Source organism: Protopterus annectens, chromosome 14.part0 (assembly GCF_019279795.1).
Source record: "Protopterus annectens isolate FY-2018-M chromosome 14.part0, PAN1.0, whole genome shotgun sequence".
In the NCBI taxonomy this organism is placed as follows: domain Eukaryota; kingdom Metazoa; phylum Chordata; order Ceratodontiformes; family Protopteridae; genus Protopterus; species Protopterus annectens.
Genome location: NC_056748.1, coordinates 550,722,819 through 550,744,600, shown reverse-complemented (window position 1 = coordinate 550,744,600; position 21,782 = coordinate 550,722,819). Strand labels below are relative to the sequence as shown.

Genomic DNA, 21,782 nt, shown 5'->3' with positions numbered 1-21,782 from the left:
TTTTAAAGCAGGAATTATTTCACATGCACCAGTTTAAATATGCAAGGACAGGAAATCACTGAATGTGGCTACCCCCACACCTGTAATTACTAGCAAATAACAAAATTCAGCCAACACTAGCTTTTAGTTCAAGTTACTGAAGAGCAGAATAACCAGTTAAAAATTCCTTCAACACTCCTTCATACACAGTTTAAATCAATTTAAATACTGTATTTTTAAAAGAAAAAGTGCATAAAAGGTACTTAAATTCTCTTATACGTCCAGTTGAATATAACCAAGTTCTTAGCTTGCCAAGCTGAAGTTTTAAAGCAGGAATTATTTCACATGCACCAGTTTAAATATGCAAGGACAGGAAATCACTGAATGTGGCTACCCCCACACCTGTAATTACTAGCAAATAACAAAATTCAGCCAACACTAGCTTTTAGTTCAAGTTACTGAAGAGCAGAATAACCAGTTAAAAATTCCTTCAACACTCCTTCATACACAGTTTAAATCAATTTAAATACTGTATTTTTAAAAGAAAAAGTGCATAAAAAGGTACTTAAATTCTCTTATACGTCCAGTTGAATATAACCAAGTTCTTAGCTTGCCAAGCTGAAGTTTTAAAGCAGGAATTATTTCACATGCACCAGTTTAAATATGCAAGGACAGGAAATCACTGAATGTGGCTACCCCACACCTGTAATTACTAGCAAATAACAAAATTCAGCCAACACTAGCTTTTAGTTCAAGTTACTGAAGAGCAGAATAACCAGTTAAAAATTCCTTCAACACTCCTTCATACACAGTTTAAATCAATTTAAATACTGTATTTTTAAAAGAAAAAGTGCATAAAAGGTACTTAAATTCTCTTATACGTCCAGTTGAATATAACCAAGTTCTTAGCTTGCCAAGCTGAAGTTTTAAAGCAGGAATTATTTCACATGCACCAGTTTAAATATGCAAGGACAGGAAATCACTGAATGTGGCTACCCCACACCTGTAATTACTAGCAAATAACAAAATTCAGCCAACACTAGCTTTTAGTTCAAGTTACTGAAGAGCAGAATAACCAGTTAAAAATTCCTTCAACACTCCTTCATACACAGTTTAAATCAATTTAAATACTGTATTTTTAAAAGAAAAGTGCATAAAAGGTACTTAAATTCTCTTATACGTCCAGTTGAATATAACCAAGTTCTTAGCTTGCCAAGCTGAAGTTTTAAAGCAGGAATTATTTCACATGCACCAGTTTAAATATGCAAGGACAGGAAATCACTGAATGTGGCTACCCCCACACCTGTAATTACTAGCAAATAACAAAATTCAGCCAACACTAGCTTTTAGTTCAAGTTACTGAAGAGCAGAATAACCAGTTAAAAATTCCTTCAACACTCCTTCATACACAGTTTAAATCAATTTAAATACTGTATTTTTAAAAGAAAAAGTGCATAAAAAGGTACTTAAATTCTCTTATACGTCCAGTTGAATATAACCAAGTTCTTAGCTTGCCAAGCTGAAGTTTTAAAGCAGGAATTATTTCACATGCACCAGTTTAAATATGCAAGGACAGGAAATCACTGAATGTGGCTACCCCCACACCTGTAATTACTAGCAAATAACAAAATTCAGCCAACACTAGCTTTTAGTTCAAGTTACTGAAGAGCAGAATAACCAGTTAAAAATTCCTTCAACACTCCTTCATACACAGTTTAAATCAATTTAAATACTGTATTTTTTAAAAGAAAAAGTGCATAAAAAGGTACTTAAATTCTCTTATACGTCCAGTTGAATATACCCAAGTTCTTAGCTTGCCAAGCTGAAGTTTTAAAGCAGGAATTATTTCACATGCACCAGTTTAAATATGCAAGGACAGGAAATCACTGAATGTGGCTACCCCCACACCTGTAATTACTAGCAAATAACAAAATTCAGCCAACACTAGCTTTTAGTTCAAGTTACTGAAGAGCAGAATAACCAGTTAAAAATTCCTTCAACACTCCTTCATACACAGTTTAAATCAATTTAAATACTGTATTTTTTAAAAGAAAAAGTGCATAAAAAGGTACTTTACGTCCAGTTGAATATAACCAAGTTCTTAGCTTGCCAAGCTGAAGTTTTAAAGCATGTGATAACTTCAGGGTAGTAATACTTTGATGTGCTGGTTATGATGAAATGAGTGGAAGTGTGTTAGTGTGTTGGGTTTTGGCACTAAGCAGTGGAAGCCAATCGCATATATAGCATATGTATTATGTTTTACATATGAAACGGGCATTTCTGTTTATGACTCAGTAAAGGCAAGCTGAATTGAAGAAATGCTGTTGATTCCTAAATGATGCCCAGTGCACCTGTGTAGCTGGGACTGACACTAACTGCTGATAGTGCTTTGTGTGATGCACATTTTGAACTTCTTAATGAAGTGGCCGTATATAGTTTTGTTTCTTACACTAAAAGAAAAAAAATCCAGTAAATAGATCCTTCTGTCTGAACTTGTGTTGTGTGCATTTACCTAATCCTGATACTGGCAAATATGCGAACATTTTGTAAAAATGTTTCTTTGGCTTACATGTTTGCTAAACTTCAGCATTGCATGTTATTGTACTTATCCCACTTACGCTGTTAGATGATGTGTGCTAGCTTTGTTCATTGTTATTGTGAGTGTTCTTTTTTTTTTGTTTGTTTCATTCCTGTTTGAGAAATAACTACTGCCCGAGTATTCCTTCTTATCTAATTAGTAAAACGAATCCCCTACCTAACAAAGTGAATTTTAAAGTTACTCACCTGTTAACATGAACTGATATGCATTGTCAGAGATGGAGAAGATGTGGGGAGGGGCTTCCTGACGTTTCTTTCCTCTGTACCCACCAACCACCTCTGGGTTGTACACTGGCAACCATTTGTAGGGATTAACAGTGACACAGAAGAGGCCAGAATAGGTCTAGAAAATAAATCAAAAATTAGTTAGGAATACTTTTCTGTTTAACTGAAACTGTTGTGTAATGTTTATTTTACTTACGTAAATCATCCAGGCTGCATAACGATCTTTGAGGTTATACAGCACAGCTGGTTCATGAAGGTGCGTTAACATGGCCATGTCTTCTATTTTGTCGAACTTGGGAGGGTTTTGTGGAAAGACTTGATCATCCTTAACAGTTACAGTCTTTATCCAGAAAAAAAATAGTTTTAATTATCTGTATGCTCCACTATTTCAGCAATTAAATGATTATTTTAAGACTATGAAAAAGGTACACTTACTCTTCCATCTTCAGTTTTAACAGTGACTTTGCCACCTTCTCTGCTTTGGATAGTACCTTTAATATAAGCTAACTTATCATCTGTCACAAATGTTGATGATTTTGCATCAAATGGACGATTTTGGGCTTCAATCCTTTCTTTCTCTGATTTTCGGAGAAAGGGAGCAGCGACCCCAAATATTGCCAATTCTGCATCTGAACTCATTGCTGTAGCTCACTGTGAAAAGAAAAGTGATTAAAGGAGATTACAAATTGTTGACAAAAGGCCTGCTATAACTGAAACCCTGCAATAATGCAAGTCAGAATGAATAATTGCATAAATCATCGGGTTTAATACAGACACATATTTTAACAATTTGAATAAAAAGACAGTGCTGAATAACCTGTGCATTGTTCTACTTCTCAACTATTTTGTTTGCTTACTAAATCCTTTACCACTTTATAAATATATGCAGTTATGTTTCGCTTCCTGCATTATATATTTTTTTAATGTAGTTTAAATACTAAACATATCATTGAGCTACAAGGGCTGATGAGGCTTCATAGTTGCATAAGGTAGCAAGTAGCCCTTAAATGATTATCAGCCACTTTTTGACACAGATAAGCAAATTTTATTTCAGGGCAAAGAGCCACAGACTCTGAACTAGTGCCTCGGTTAATGCCTACAGGGTTCAAAAAATTTTTAAATTAGTACATTAAGTATATATATATATATATATATATATATATATATATATATATATATATATATATATATATATATATATATATACACCAATTAACCATGATTATTCAATTTAACTAGTTAATTAATTCATCAATAACAAACTCTCAGAATACATAGACCTTAAAATGGATATACTAAAACATAAGCACTTAGACATTAAATTTATACATATACAAAATTATTTAGTTTAGTTGAGCTTAATTATGTAGAATATTAATATATTAATATAACTGTTATTGAGAAGTGTTTTGTAGGTCTGGATATAATATTTTATATGTTTTATGTGTTTTGTATATGTATAAATTTATGTCTAAATGTTTATGCTTTAGTACACACACACACACATATATATATATATGTGTATATATATATATATATATATATATATATATATATATGTATATATATATATATATATATATATATATATATATATATATATATATATGTATATATATGTTTTGAGGTCTGTGTATCTTTAAGTATTCTAAGGGTTTGGTATTGATTAATTAATTAACTAGTTAAATTAAATAACCTTGTTTAATTGATTTTAGTATATATATATATATATATATATATATATATATATATTTGATGTACTAATTTTAAATTTTTTGATCCCTGAAGGCATAAGCCAAGGTGCTAGTTCTGAGTTTGTGGCTCTTTGTCCTGAAATAAAATCTGCTTCTGTGTGCCAAAATGTGGCTGATAATTCGGTGGAGTTTGGCGTCTGGTGAAGTTTTATATCTGGCACCTAATATGAAGTTAGTGTTCATAAGTTATCCCTTAAATGATGCAATTCATTGATAACAGAAAACAAGCAGTACAAGGAATAATATTTAAATCATTAGCAAGAAAGGTTTTGAGAATGTCATATTGCACATTAACAGATACAGACCATGCATATTAATTTTTAAGTAGAGACTTAAATAGCTTTTATGACAAACTGGCATCCTATCATATTAGTTTCACTTCATTGCACCCACTGACTGCTGTGATAGGCCCTGGCTTTCCTACAGTCCTGAACTGGATTAAGCATGTAATCAGAGAATTAATAAATGAATAGCATCTAGCTAAAGATATAAGCGTGCTAGTTACTCTTCGTTATCAATTATAATTTTAAATGGGTGTAGCCATTTTCAGTTTACATATTCTCGCTATCATTTTCCAAAGCTAGCTTTAAGACACACAACATCTTACTGCTCAAGGATCTTGAACAGACAAGTTAGCAGTGAAGTAGTTCCTAAGGGAGATACAGTGCAGTAATAGTGCTGATGTCAACAGAATGCATCCCCCCAATGCAGCAATACTGCTGATGTCAACAGAATGCATCCCCCCAATCCAGCAATAGTAATAATGCCAACAGAATGCATCCCCCACATAAGTGGTAACACCTTCTTGCAAACCAAAAATGGAGAGTGATTCAGTTTCTTAGGTATCAGTTTCGCAACTATCCTTCATCCTTTTGCTTTGTGGATAAAGCACTTTCCACCTTGTGATGACGGTCTGTACTACAATTCTGCATCTGGTGCTTTCTGTCAGGATAACAGAACTAAATGATCAGGTTGTGCACACTTTCTCTCTTTAGCCTTGTGTACCTGGGCTTGAAGCCGTGGTAGGACTTGATAGTTCACATCTGTTGATGACTCCTGATACACCGCTTAACCTTTACAGTTCCTTTCCTTATTACCGATTTCAACTTATATCAGTGTTACAGCAGAGTATGAAGTCAGCAGTGAAACTGCAATCATGACTAAAAGGCTTTAAATCTCAAGAAGAATTGATGTGTATGAGCCTCACATACATACTAATCTAAAATAAGGGGGGATCTCTATTTTTTTCCAACAAATGTAACTTACAAAAACATCAGTACCATGTAAGATTATTGAATGACTGTCTGTAAGCATCCAGGTCTCAATGCTATTGTACATTACAAGTTTTTTTTTTCTGCTCAAGAATATGCAAGCTGATTGGACAATTTGGTCAGCATACTTATTGTAAATTGACAGTTACTCACGGGAGAGTTTGGCAGCCATTTTGCAGGAGCAGTTACTTTTTAGCACAGCTACTGAACTCTAACATCACAACTGTTCTTTTTCCCTGCATAACACAGTGCACAGATTGCAAAAGAGATGGATATAATAATAGCAGTGAAACTAAAACCTTATTTTCCTACTGTTATTACATCCATTTCTTTTGTGATATGTGCTCTTTATTGGAGGACTTCCAAGTGTTGTATTTATAGTACAAAGTAAAAAGAAATGGATTTTAACTATGCCACTACAGAGTGCTAGCTGCCAAAAACAAATCAGGGCAGCAATGCACTCTGCAGGCATAGTAATTTCTTAATTAACAAAGAAATTATGCATTTGTATGGTGTGAGTGGAAGCAGCTGTAAGTGTATAGCAGCTGGCACTACTTACTTTTTTGTCACATAAACAGCTATGATAAATAACCTATTGTGCAACCTTCAGTAGTAGATATATACATCAACAATGAAGAAACAGAAGTTACTTTATACAAAGGCATTATTTAAAAAAAGGAAAGCAATCTCTTTTTTAAATAATGTCATTGTACAATAGCAATAATTCACCCTTAGGTGTTGGTATCTCAGGATTTATTCACAGTTGGCTATGAGATATCCAGACCCAGTTATAGAATATTGCTGCAACTAATATATATATATATATATATATATATATATATATATATATATATATATATATATATGTGTATGTGTGTATATCAAATATATATACATATATGTATAATGTATGTCTATCTGTATCTATATCTAATCTATCTGTCAGTAGTGTAATATTAGAAACATTTCAAAATGTAACTTTAAGCTTATTTAATTAGCTTAAAGAAAGGTTTCCTATGCAGATGCAGTGTTATTAACTGAAAATATTTTCACAGGATAGTTTGTTTCATTATCTTTAGTGGGGGTGTATTTGACATAGGACTTTGCAGTGAATGTTGCTCTGATAGTTAACTGCTGCTGTTACTACTACTTGAAGACAACATTTCAGTTTCCACTATCTCCACACATCTTGTGAAAAACAGAATAACTAAAGAACAGAAATTAGCAAAGACAAGATATATATATATATATATATATATATATATATATATATATATATATATATATAGATAGATAGATATAGGCAGATAGATAAATAAACTAATGAGTCATATGACCACTTAATATTTGCTCCTGTTCAGTGGATGAATATTTGTCCTTAAAGGCTTCCTTATGTTTATGTGTCCCTCAGCCATTGTTCGTTTACTGTCTAGTCTCGAGCAAGTCACGTAACCAGACCTTGCTCCCAGGTACTTTTTGAAAAGGAATGTTGTGTCCAGTGGGCCTACCTGGTTAACAAATGGGCATTGTTATTGCTTTTGTTACTATTATTATTAATCTTAACTATTTTCTTAAATGCCACAAAACCCTTTAAGTTGCATCCACAACAATAAGAAAACCAAAATATATGCCAATATGCATTTTGTTACCTGAAGTGTTGACCAAGACTGCTGAGAAGCTGATGGCTTGATGATGCCTTGCACTGGAAAAAAAGAAAAATTACAAAAAGACTTATCAGTGTGGTGGGACAATTCAGAAAACTCATCATAATAGGTATACTGCATTACTTGAACTCACTGGTCAAGCATTACATCTTAATGCAAAAAAAAAAAAAAATTGGTACACAGTATTCTTTAAATGACTTTTGCAAGACATGTCTAACAGTGGAAAATTAACTTGAAATCCATTCTAGTACCTTATAGTACTACCGAGGTAGAAGTAAACTATCCCAATACATTAATGGGGGGGGGGGGGTGATAAACTGTAGATGCTAAGATTTAATGCAGCAAATATTTAGTCATTATTTACTGCCAAAGCCTTTACAGATGAGTTTTTTCACTGCCGTGGATGCATTCCACTTCCAGTATATGAGGAACATTCAAACCAAAACTATGTACCGGTATTAAGTAGTGAAATGGGTACCGACACATATAGTGTCAGTTTAACTCCATTTATCAGTGGACAATTTCTGTGGTGTATAGACTTGCTCATTTTAATTAATTGCACTGGTTGAGCTTCATTAGAAGGTTTCAGTTACTGTTTGGAGTGAACTACCTTTAGAGCTAGTTCCTTGAATATATTTTAGCATGTGTGCTAGCAGTGTGCATAATAATAAGGTTATATTATAAGGTTTTCAGACGGAAGTGGTGGAGCTATAATTAGCAGGAGGGGTGGAGGTCTAAATTCTCCTCAATGGTAAGAGCAGTATCATAAGACATTGTGGTACCTCCTTTGTCACTGCTTACTCATGTAAAATCTCACATGCCAATGATAACCATGGCCTTCATTTATCTTCAGAATGTTGTTGTAACTAACGTGAGTTTCTTGAAAGTGAGATGCTATGCCAGATGTATTTAATATCTAATAGGATCTCACTAGTTTCATGCATACGGTACTTATCAACTGAATAAAGCCTGATATAAAGACAGTGGGGTCCTACTTTCATCTAGATTTGGATTTGAAACCTGCAGCAGCTGTCTTCTGTCTTTATGATCACTGCACTTACAACCTGTGCCACAGAGAAAGCTAAAGCATACTTTGGACACAAGGGTCTCAAATGGGAATACCTATTCTTTGGAGTCTGGTGCCTTACCACTACACCATGGTGGCACCAAGCTTCAGATTTGTTTAAACAATACAATATGAAAGCATCATTTCTGTGGTTCATAGTTAAATACTAGACTAGCTGTCTTTGTGGGTTATTTTAAATCTAGACAATTTCCCTTTTGTGGTGAGAATCAAACCCTGAACCTTGTGTGTGCGAGTTAAACACATTAACCATTAGCCCAACCTGAAAAACAAACAAGATTTGATTACCCCAGAGGGGACTGAAACACACAGTCCATAGCTTAAGAGGCCAATGCCTTATCCATAATGCCACTGATACCTCATGAAATAAACAAAGGTGTAGTTAATTTCACTGAACGAACAATAGTTGTTTGCACTCAGCCAAACACCAGAACAGGGAGAGCAGGCTGGTTACCAGGATGAACTCAGAATGCTACCGTGCATGAACCTGAGAAAATTGTACTAGTCTTACTGCAAATAAAGGCAGTTGCTGTAAGTTGTATGGAATAACCAACACCAAAGACATGTAGCTGCCTGCCAGCTTTAAGTGGATAAGTATTTAGTCTGTACGTTAAGCTCAGTTACAGTACATAATCAAAGTGTATCGCGGTCCCTAGCATGCATGACATAGTGATCTATCCCTATACAAACATTCTACATGAAACTTTGCTGTAGATCTTTTCATTCAGCAAGCAGGAAGCACCATTGCAATACGAAATAAGATAACTTACCTTAGGTTCCCGGTGCTGATGGATGGAAGGATGAACACTTCAGGAGGAGTTTTTATAGGAAACATTCTCTCACTGGCATGCTGTCACCATCTAAATATGGTCAACAGAGGAAAATCTGTGAATTGTTTTGCTTGATAGAGGTCTTGGATGACATAGAAATTATGGCATTCAGATAGCATCCACCCCCCGCACGACCTTTTACAGATGGATAATAAACTTGGGTGGTGAACTGCGCAGCCTGTTTTGGGCTGTATCTGTCATCAGGGTTTCGGGTTACTGCCACTGTTAAGTAAAACAAGCCTACTTAACAATACAAGACAGTGCTGAATTGTAGGTTTGAACAAGGTCTGCCTCTCCGGTCATCTTTCTCCGTTAGTCCAGTAACTGGGAGGTGGGGTGGCAGCTCAAAATATTAATGGTTTGAATAGAAGTAACAAGTCGAATGCCAACTGTTGATTATGCAGGTAAAATGCGATTGGATAGAGATATTTTTCTGCTAGGAAAAATGGAATATAAGGAGGTAAAACAGTGTTCAAGAATTGAAAGTGCACTTTCAAAATATTACAGCCATAATTAAGTGACCACGTTCCCACCTTTTATTTTTCATTCGAACATCCGCATTGTGCACTGCATATTAGTTACCTGTTAGACCATTACCCACCACACAGTCATCATTATACCTTGTGGAACAGTTGTCACCTAAAGGAATTCATGATGGACAACATTAGTATGTGCAATTAATTTTCATATTCAAATAACGGAGTGTTTTTCTATCACAAAACAATGGCACAAGTATTTCGTTTCATTGCACAAGTATATACATGGGGGGGGGGGGCTTGGAATTGTGTATGGGTTTGTTATTTTGTGACATTCTTAGAATAGCAACACAGTGTCTGAATGTAGACAAGTAGACAACAACTGCAGGAAGGCGACAAAGGAATAAACTTGGAAGAAACAAAAGACTTTATCGCACAGATGGTGCTCCTGGGTTCAGGCGAGTGTTTATAATGAGCGGTGAGGCGCTCTGCTTTGGTGGTGGTATGTGGCTACAGCCAGCCAGCTGGGATTCATTGCTTTTAACTAAACTGTTCTCTATCATTTCAGATCTGAACTGTGGGTATAAAATGGAAATGTGCATGACTAACAACTAGCAATTACCGATGAGACCTCACGATTTCTTCTGTAACGTTCTTGTTGGCTGGTGCCACTGATATATAGTTTTCCTTGTACTTTTACGTCAAGATCAGTGGTTATGTGAGACTTTCATTCCCGTATATGGGAGCAACTGAACTGAGAATGGGTGTAAATCTTCCATACTGCTCAGATGCAGCCTGCAGCGGCTGTGTACCTGCATTTATGCTCTTCTGCTATTTGATATTAATGCTGTTCGCACCTGAGAGTGGCATTCTAATGCCCGCATCTTAAAATGTAATAATAATAACGATTATGGTAATAATAATAATAATAATAATAATAATAATAATGGTGATACTTGGCATCAAAATGCAAGTTGGTACTGCTCAAGGTTGTGAATCCCTGGCAGAGAGTCCCGAAATTCCAGCACCTGTAGGATCAGCACCTTCTCTGCTGATACTGCACCTTACAAAGAAGGCCTGCTCTGTACAGTTACATTATTTCTAACGGAGTGTTAAAAGTGATAAAAAGGAAAACTGCAAACACTTCGAAGGACAGGGCATTACCTTTGGTGCTTGAAACTTCGAAAAAGAAACTTTAAACCCACCCCCTTTGATTCTTAAATCCTCTCTCGCCTTGGATTTTACCATTTCAGCTCACAAGGGATTATTAATAATTGAAAATAGATTAGGTGGGATTAAGGGACATGCATGATCATAAAGGAGCACAGTTCAGGCATGGTGATTATTTTAAAAGCAAGCATTGTGAACGTCTGAATCTATCTAGGAGTCATTTAGAAGGTATGAGATGTCAGTTAACACCACGACCAGTGATCTTTGCAGACTGTGTTAATTATTGAAAACCACTCCACTAAAAGTCGTATTATTTTCTCATATAATGTTAAGTGGATGAAGGAGTGTTAACTAGTGCTGCAATTAGATTTTGTTGCCCCAGGGCATTTTGAAACGACCCCGCAGAATCTGTAAGGTGTGCGGTGGCATGCTTGTGTGCTACGTCCTGATGTGTCTGTGCCAGGTTTGTCTTTTATGAGGTTGTCATGGCCGCAAAAATAAACACATAATTAAATAAATAAATTGTGTTTATAGCTTCGATCCGTTTTATCTTTGGTCCTTAACACCACCCTGACATAGACACCACCCTAGTGGTAAACAGTGTGTAAGAAGTTTAAAAGCCTGAGCTTTTTCCACACTGCTAGTAATATTATAGTTCTTGTTTTCTATTATATACTAACAGGCTCTAATATGCAAGTTATTGTTATTGGCTGATTGGGGGTGGGGTGATGGTCTTAAAGAAGCTTTTTATTCTTTACTTAAAAAAATGCCACCTGTTATTCCAAAGTGACTTCTGAGCAGCATCCATTGCTATATGCCCTACTGATGAAGATGAGTGCCTGCCAAATGAGGAGTTCCTAGGATAATTATCACTTAACAGCCCTCAGGGACAACAGACAGTGTTTAAACCTGATCCCATGAGCTTTCTGGACTTGAACTTGACAGCTGTGTGCCTTTGTCTTACACAATAAAGAAACGAAAAAGGAATTGGATCCCCTAAAACAGATTCCTCAGCTCCGCTCCGTTCATAGATATTCAGTCCTCCAGATTTCAGTACAAGTAGGGTTGCATTCGGGATTTTTTTTAGTTATTTGATCAAGGTTTTGTAATCCCTAAATGTGATGGCAGATACTCTGACATGCGTTTACATCCCTCACTAAATAAGAATAAAGATATAAAATCTGGGTGGTAAACACCTGCTCAGGTTTTGCATACTTTAAGTTTGTATTCCTACATGTCATGTCATCATTCCTACATTGATCTGAAGAAGCGTGCTAGCTGCACGCGAAAGCGCTTATCTCCACCTGTTATATTTTATTGGAATAAAAGACTTACGGAGAAGAAGGTGTCTCGTGGTGTATCCTGTCCAGTTACTTTTTGTGATTCCTACATGTCAGTAAGATGGAACTTAAAAGGAGCAATTATGAAAATCTAGGAGGAATTAGTAAACTCGGTAGTTAAAATGCATCTAAAAATTAACTTGCCCAGCCCTTTATGTGTTTAATCCTCACTTGGCTGACTGTTTTTTCTTAAAGCAGCTGTGGAAAAAGTAAGGAGGGACACAGACTGCCAATGTCCTCACTTCGCAAAAATGCTCTCTGCATCAAGGGCACAGAAGACCAGCGTTTGTCCAGGCTGCCAGCTATTTCATGCATACATGTGTATACTTGCCCCCGTTTCTAAACAATGAAAATGCTTCTTGCTGATACCTTGTGAGTGTTGTACTCTGTGAATGTATAAATGTATGTATTTTATTTTGTTTCCTAGACTGAAAGTCCTTTTGGGTCGAGTCCATTCCATTAACAATGGGGAAAAGAGACATAGGAAGAAAAATGTCAAGCAGTGCAATAACAGTGACATAACATTTCAGAAAAAAAACAGTATAATTTGTGATAAATATGCTCATACACTACAGAATTCAAAAGCAATAGAGTTCAGAAACACAAGCTTGAACTAGTATAAAAGCCACGTCATTGAAAACACATTTTATAACAGGTGCATATTACTTTAAAAGTAACCTGTAAATTAGCATGCATTTGCACTGAAGCATTTTCTAAACCAGTAGTCTAAGCATAGTAGTCAGTTATACACTGCAGACTGCAATATTAAAAAAAACAACATGACAAAAAGAAAACTAAACACAACTCTTGCCGTCCTTTCAAACTGGTCTGACAACTGGACCTGGCCATATCTAACCAGCTGGTGTTCTGATGAGACCACTGTCTGTTTCATTTTTCATTTCAGCCTTATGCCACTCCCAAGTTAGGCCATCAAATACTGCACTAACTCGATGCAGGTATCTGAGAAACAGCTCCTTTTGTGACCAGGCAGCTCTTGTAGTTCATTGTTTTTTTTCATTTATTTTTAAATTTATTAAAGTCTTTGATGTCTAAACACTGCACAGACAAATTAGTAAATGACATGCTTCATAAGAATCTATAAATACAAAACTCATTTATAGCAAAACGAAGCCCTTTAAAAAGTTGGAATTAAAATGCACGTTGTAAAATAACAGAACAGTTGTTATTGGAGAATATTGGTGATTATCTTGATACACTTGTAGTGACATGTACACTTCTGCTTTCAGGTGTACTGTTGACATCTGACCCCAGTAAGCAGGGCAGGCATTACATCAATTGAACCTATTTGACCCAGTACAGCCCTACTTCCACAAGGGGCCCACCTTAGATTATGTCAAGGTTATTATGCCTTATGCAGCTCAGCAGATTTGCTTGAGAGACACTACAGTAAAGTGCAGTGCATTTTCTTACTTGAAGTTTTATTCTTCAGAAGCTACGAGTTTTGTTAGTGGAGGGGACTACATTTTCCATCATGCATTGCACTACTAACTAGCCTAGTGTTATTAATACTGCAGGTTCTTACCCCTCATATGGCTCACAGTTACTTGTGCTCTCATAGTAGTCAGTTGCTGTTACTAAATGCTCAGTACAGTTTCAACCCAAAACTGAGGTCAGAGTAATCACCTGGTTTTGTGTATCAATCCAGCTGCTGTGAAGGAAGATAGTAAGATACTGTCTCTCTATAAATTATACCATACTCCACTGCATTACCAAACACCAACACCTACCCTTTCTCACAGCTACCACTTACTTTGCAACACTCCCACATACCTCATCTCCCCACACCTATTTCCTATTTCTCCCTCCAACCTCTTTACAGTAAAAGCATGCTCTAATGCTGCTCCTTCCAACTCTATAACATGCACACCTCCCTATACTATAAACCTACTCTCCTCATTGCTTGGGTTCCTAGATAATCTACTCTTGGATGGTGACATCCATCCTAAACCAGGAACTACACCCCTACCTCTCACAAGCTATTAACCCCTACCTCTGCCCCTCAGATACTACTCCAATTTCACTCCCCCTCACCTAAATGTCTAACTATTTTCTCTCTGAATATCTAAAGTATTGTTAACAAAATCCCAGCTTTGCACTCTTCGATCTATCTGAACTCCCCTCATATCTTAACCCTTTCAGAAACTTGGTTAAAACCTCACATCTCCAACTCAGAAGTCCTAACCCCAGGCTATAACATATTTTGTGCTGATAGAACTAACAAGAGAGGTGGAGGATTAGCCATCCTCTACTCTGACCAACTCACTCTCTCTCCACTCTTGACTCCTTTACTCAGCTTTGCTCCTGCTGAAATCCTTATTGCAAACTGTCATCTTAACACTCACAAAAAATTTGCCATTGCATCCATCTATATCCCCCCAGGTGACAACATCCCTATTCTCGAAAACTTTCTCTTCTGGCTCACCCAACATGTTTCCTACAAAACTATTACTGTATACTTGGTGATGTCAGCATTGATTGGGCTTCAGTCTCCTCCTCACCACCTACTCATAGCCTCGATCTGTTTGGCTTCCACCAACTCATATCCTCATCTACCAGGACTATTGAAAACTCTACTACCGTTTTTTTAATAGATTGGATCCTTACTTCCGATCCTGATCTCTATCATAGCCTTGGTATTCTTGCTAACTCTCTAAGTGACCATTCCCCTACCTATACTTATAGACATTTCAAACATTCACCCAAAGAACACCATTACAGAGAATGCCACAATTTAACTCAATTCAATCCTGATAAGTTCAACTCTACACTATCCAACATCAGTTGGACCTTCCTTCATAACCTCCCCCTTAATGATGCTGCAACTACCTTCAACAAGATATTTCTAGATGTACTGAACTCCATGACTCCATCCACAAAAATCAGGTTAAACATAACTGTGCCCCTTGGCTCACTAAGTAAACATGCACTATTATGCATCAGAGGGATGCTGCCTGGAAATCCTGGATCAAGAATAAAACCCCTTCACTATTACAACGTTACAAAGAACTTTTGAATGTGTGTAAAAACCTTGTCATTAAAGACAAAAAAAAACATTCCTTAACTCCAACCAATGTAGCCCACACAAAACCCTCAAATTCTGGTCTACTGTTAATAAAATCCTCCACTCCAGTAACCCTTCAACCCCCAAACCATTTCCTCTCAATACTGGCATAGAGACCACTGGTCTATTAAGCAATCACTTCATTGAAACAATTCAAAAATTAACTCAACAAAATCCCACCACCTCTTTTCTGTCCTTAGCTCCCAGACCCTCTTCCTCCAATACTTTCTCCTTTCGACCTGTTCCTACCACATTCATCAAAACCCATTTAAATAAACTCAAACCATATTCACCCTCTGTCAATAAATTACTAACCAGCTTCCTTAAAATCGCAGCCAAATCCATTTCCTACCCTATCTCTATTCTTATAAATCGCTCCATTAATGAAGACCTTGCCCCTGACATATGGAAACCCTTTTTTACTATCCTTCTCCATAAAGGAGGAAACTCCACTGACCTATCCAACTATCACCCCATTGCTATACTCTTCCCCTTTCCAAAATTCTCAAAAAATGTGTCCACACTCAATTACGTAAACACTTGCTGAATCACAGTCTTCTAACTCCCACCCAACATGGAATTAGTCCCCGCCACAGCACATCTATCACACTATTCTCGTTCACCCAAATTGTTGCAGAAGCCTGTGACAACAACCATCTAGTTTCCTATCTATTCCTTGATCTTTCTAAAGCCTTCAATATGGTCTCTCACCCCAAAATGATATCCAAGCTTTCTGATCTCCATCTCTCTACTCCCTCTATAAACTGGTTCTGTAGTTACTTATCTGGTAGACAACAGTCTATACACTGGCAATCTGTCACCTCCCCATTTCTACCTGTCAACACAGGTGTCCCCTAAGGCTCTATTTTGGGTTCACTATTATTCAGTATCTTCACCAACAGATTACACACTGCTACTACCCTCTCTACACTCTTACAATATGCCGATGACTCAACCCTCATTACCACCCCCCACAGCATCCCAGAACTCCTTGCTCTTACCCAAGACACTTTCACCTCCATCAAAACGTGGCCCTCTGAAAACCAACTAATACTTAATCCAAAAAAAAACAAAACTCTTACTTTTCCTTCCTGAAACACTTGCTCACCATAAATCCTCCTTCTCCATTACCTCACTTAACAATAATATCATCAGTCCTGAACCTATGCTAAATTACTTGGTGTTACTATCAACGATGAACTCAAATTTGACATACATATCAATCATTGTATAAAAACACACCAAAAACGTTGTCTTCTGTGCCATAGTCACAAACTACTCTCCCCCTCCACCAAACCCTCCCTAGCCATGTCTCTTCTCCTACCTTGTCTTCTGTATGCAGCTCCAGTCCTTACTAACCTTCACATCTGATAAACATCTCCTGGACATCAACAAACTAACAAAGAATATTGGAAAGTCGCTATATAAAATCTCTGTCACTCATACCTGGAATGCCCTTCCCCTTAACATAAGACATATTCCCCAGAAAGCACAATTCATACTTGAGCTTAAACAATACCTACAAAAGACCTGGTCCTGTCCTTGTCAAACTCCAACCTGCAATCCCACTACCTTCTTCCTAATTCTACACCCTTACTCAAAGCATACCTTCTTATTCTCTATTTTTTCTAATGATCGCACTACTGTATACCTACATCTTGTTCAAGTAAATAGTTTTTTCTTATCGAGTTTATGGCTGTTACTTAAATTTTTGCATTATGAATATATTTCTGATACCATACTATCTTCTGCAACTAGAACACAGCTGTATAAATTAGTGTTTCTTATTTTTGATTTATACCTTTGTGATATTATACCATTGTAAATGTGTCTCTAATTTGTAAAAAAAATTGTAAAAAAAATTTATAAAAGTTGTAAAACTGTTACTTTTAATTGGAGCTTTTCTCCTCAGGTCTCCACTGAAAATGGGTTCCTGGCTCAGCTGGACCAACCTGGTTGACAAATGACAATAAACAAATACAATAAATAAAATAAAGTAACCAGATGACCATATTTAATTTGAAGAGTGACAGGTGTCCTTTGATTTCTTTTGCTTTTGTATTGATGCTAATTTCTAATGAATATAATTACAGAAAGTCGTTGTGGAACAGTCAGCCCCAGTCAGTTTGAAGCCAAACACATAAGCACAAATAAAAAATGTCAACAGATATTGTGATGAGAAATAACTTCTGTTCTCCAGGATTTATGATGGAATGTTACAAGGTCAATGATATGGCAGGGAAATGTCACAGTTGCTGATACATGCAAAATAATCCCAAGGAATTGAAACATGAGTCCTTTATTGTTCAGAGAAGGGAGGCTTGGATAAAGGAGGACAAACACTAGGACATAGTTTGACTTTATAAAGGTATAGCAAGGATTTCATAGTCTTGCACACAATGTTGGGGGGGGGCAAGAAGAAACTGAAATATGGCAAAAGGGTGGACTATATTGGAAAGGAGTTTTTTTGGGGGGGGTGTAACAAATGTAAACTGAACAATTATGCATGTTTTGCATGAGCTTCCTATAGCTGTGTCAGTTTTATTAAGGCATTCTGATTTCTTCTCACCTTCCAAAACTTCCTGCTTAGTTGCTACTATAAATTATCCCTGCATATAATCTTCACCACTGGTGTTGTGGTCAGCTATGTTTAGCAATGATCATCAAGAATCAGTCCACTTACCCAGTTTAGCAAATAATTAAAAAAATAAAAATAAACTTTTAAAAATAGTTAAAAGTGGAGTAATGTAAGACATGACATTTCTCAGGATATGCCTATTTATTATTATTATTATTATTATTGTTATTATTATTATTATTATTAGTACTATTCTTTAGGCACCTTGAGGATGTTCAGCAGTTCTTTGTGAGTTTTGTGGAAACATCAATAGTAATAAGGTGTGAGAAATAATTTGCGAGGTACAATAGCAATTCAGAGCACATTCAGCAGGTGATAGGAAGGACATGAAGGAAGTAATGGGGAATATGAGATGAAAATGCATATTATAATTTAGAAAATATATTTTCATGCTCTTTCTCACTCCTCAGTCTCCCTACAACCATCACACCTTGTTCATTTGTCCTTCACTTCCTGGCATCCATGAACACTGGAGATAATAGGCAAGAGTTGGGGACTGTGATGAGATAGAAGATTTTGCCAGTTTCCTCTTTCAAAAGAATTTACTTCAGAGTAGCATAGCATATTCAATAATAGCATATGCAAGTCATTGCCAGCTACAGGACTCTCTTCATGACTCAGGACATCCACTCTGCATATTTGAATCTACTTGAATCTATCAAGATACATCTGAACACCATGGTTTTGGGTGACTTTAACTACCCATCCATTGAATGGGGAAATTACTCATGCGGAAACTCACTTGCCCTAAGATTCTTCAGCTTCATTCACTCCAATGCCCTGACCTAGCTAATTGACACTCCACAAGGGGTGCCAACATCCTGGATCTGGTGCTTACCAGTATGGGGGACCACTAGAGAACCCTCATTATGAGGTCTACCCTGGTGAGATCTAACCATAAATCAGTCTCATTCGAAGCTACTATCACACCTGACCCCCCAAGCACAAGCTAAACTAAAAAACTTCTCCAAAGCAAATTGTAACCTCTTAAAAGATGGTATAAGTAGCTTCACTGCACCTCCTCCCTCAGATGGATCTGGCAACTATGCCAAGTTCTACACCAATGTTTTATACAAACACCTGTATAACTGTATTGACTCAGCCGTACCTGATAGGACTAAATCAAGCTCCTCAATGAAGAGCAAACTTGTCTGGTGGACAACTGCAATTAACAGGCTTTACAATAAGGGGAAGAAATAGCTGTCTAAGAGTAAGAGGGAGTGAGCCCCAAACTGGAAACACTCCCTCCTCAGCTTAAACAAGCAAATAAGACTTCTTGTGAAGTCCTCCAAAGCTGACTATGAATCCAAATTAGCTTCCTCAACTAAAGACAACTATAAGATGTTCTTTAGTTATATCTGTAAGCTAAAAGGAAAGTCTCAGATTTGTGCCAAATTAGTAGTTAATGATGCCACATATAATGAGCCTGTGGGCACTGCTAATCTGTTAACCAACGGGTTCTGTGAAAACTTCATTCCTGTTTCCCCACCACACTTATCCCAAGACATCCCTACCACCTGTCCTCTGCCCTGTATCACTAAGCAGTAGGTCATGAATGCCCTCTCTAAGGTCAGAAACACAGCATCCATGACCTGCTAACATCCCAGGCTGTGTCCTACATGGGCTCAGACACTAGCAACACCACTGGGTACTATTTTCATTCACAGTTTAAGCACTGGCTTTGTCCCAGCTGAATGGAAAACGGCCACTCTTATCCCCCATGCACAAAGGTGGAGCTTTCACTGACTCTGGGAACTATAGACCTACTATCCTGAGTAGCCTTATCTGGAAGGCCATAGAGCGTATCATCATGGACCTTATCAACAAAGATATTGGTAACCTCCAAACACTTGACTGTACTCAATTTGGATTTGTCATAGGGAGAGCATATCTGTTAAAAATGGTGGACTTATTCAAGACAGTCACCAAGGCCCTTGATGGGGGGAAATCTATGCATACAGCCTACCTAGACTTAGCCAAGATTTTTTACACTATCCCCTACTCAGACATAATTGAAAAATTCATCCAGCTATGTATCAACCCATATATCATTAGATGGGTCACTAACTGTCTCACTGATAGAACCCATATAGTCAAAAATAGGGGACTCCACCTCCAACAGCAGGCCTGTAACTAGTGGTGTTCCACAGAGATCAGTGCTGGGTCCTCTGCTGTTTGGAATCTATTTCTCTGAAGTGAAAGTTAAAACTAAAGGTCTGTGGCTGACAAAGTTTGCTGATGACTGGAAACTGGGAGCAGTCATAGAATCTCCAAATGATGCCAGCATCCTACAAGAGGGACTTACACAAATAAATGACTGGTGCCAAAGTCATACCCTTAAACCCAATGCAAAAAAATATGTTATCATAACTTTCAGTAAGAGTGATGTTCCTGCTAACTACCACATAAATAACAACACCCTAAGTACACACTCAGTGGTGAGAGACCTGGGCACACAGGCAGACAACAACCTTACCATTGATCACCATGTCTCTACAGTGATAAGAGGAGCATTCTATATTACTCACCTCATAAGTAAGGGCATTGTCTCCAGAAAAAAAAAGTTATAACCTCCCTGTATTCTTCCCTCATCAGGCCAATAATTGAGTACAATACCCCTTTTGGTATGTACCTTTCCAAACACTTGCTGTAATTGGAGAGACCACAAAGGATCCTCACAAGGAAAATTCAAGGTCTTCAGCATCTGTCCTATGTCTGAAATCACTGCCACTTTATTTTGTTTCATACAGACTACTCAGACATGATCTCTGCCTCGCATATACGACAATCTTTGACCCTGCTTTACTGGAAATGTTGCATATCAGTAAGTCAAATGGTACATGGATTACTCACTGTAATGGCCTTAACCTGGTATTGACATTAATAGAATCTGCTGGAGGGACAGATTTGTCTCATAGAGGTTACCACACCTTAGAACAAACTCCTGCTTCATGTTAAGCAAAGCACCTCATTGGGACTCTTCAAACTCAATCTGGATGATTGAAATTGAATGGGTAACCATAAATTCACCCCAGGGGGTTCCACCTATGTCCATCTTGGACAGGGGAGATAGGTGCTGACCATGGAAATAAGGTAAAACTTGGCTAAACTTGTGAGGACCCTAGTGTCATTAGCCTAGCAACCTCATATGATCCTATGACTGCAGAACTTCCCAAAGGCAGCATCATGTGTAAAGTATTACACTTGCCAAGGTAGGTTAGTAGTCTAATCATATTCTAGCCATTTTGACAAATATAGGCTAACAAATAAAGATATTGTTTTAATACCCAATTAACAGCTGGTGTTCCTGATATCTAATATGAAATAATATTACATTCTAGGGGCTAACAGGTGGAAAGGGGTTTGTTGGGAGAGGAAGATTCAGCAGAGGGTTGCATCAAAATAATCCATACTAGGCCCCAGAGTTGTGGTACCTTCAGACCCTTCATGAGTTAAGGGATGACGGTCTGAGACTGGAATTTGTCTAGTTCATTTATGGGTTGGCAGAATGGTTAAGGTGTTTCTGTTACCTAATACAAGGTACAGCTTTTGATTCTCATGTGGGGTAATTGGCTAGACTTAAAATGGTAAGAGCAGTTAGCCTAGTAGTGAACTATGAACCTAGAAGAAGATGCAGATTCTCAAGGAAAGACTTCCTTTAGATAGCCATT

General features: G+C 37.1%; 1 pseudogene; it reads right to left on the bottom strand.

Moving 5' to 3' along the window:
• LOC122789094 overlaps nucleotides 1–9,418 on the bottom strand; it is a 75,928-nt pseudogene extending 66,510 nt beyond the window's left edge.
• Between the last annotated feature and the right edge of the window lie 12,364 nt (nucleotides 9,419–21,782).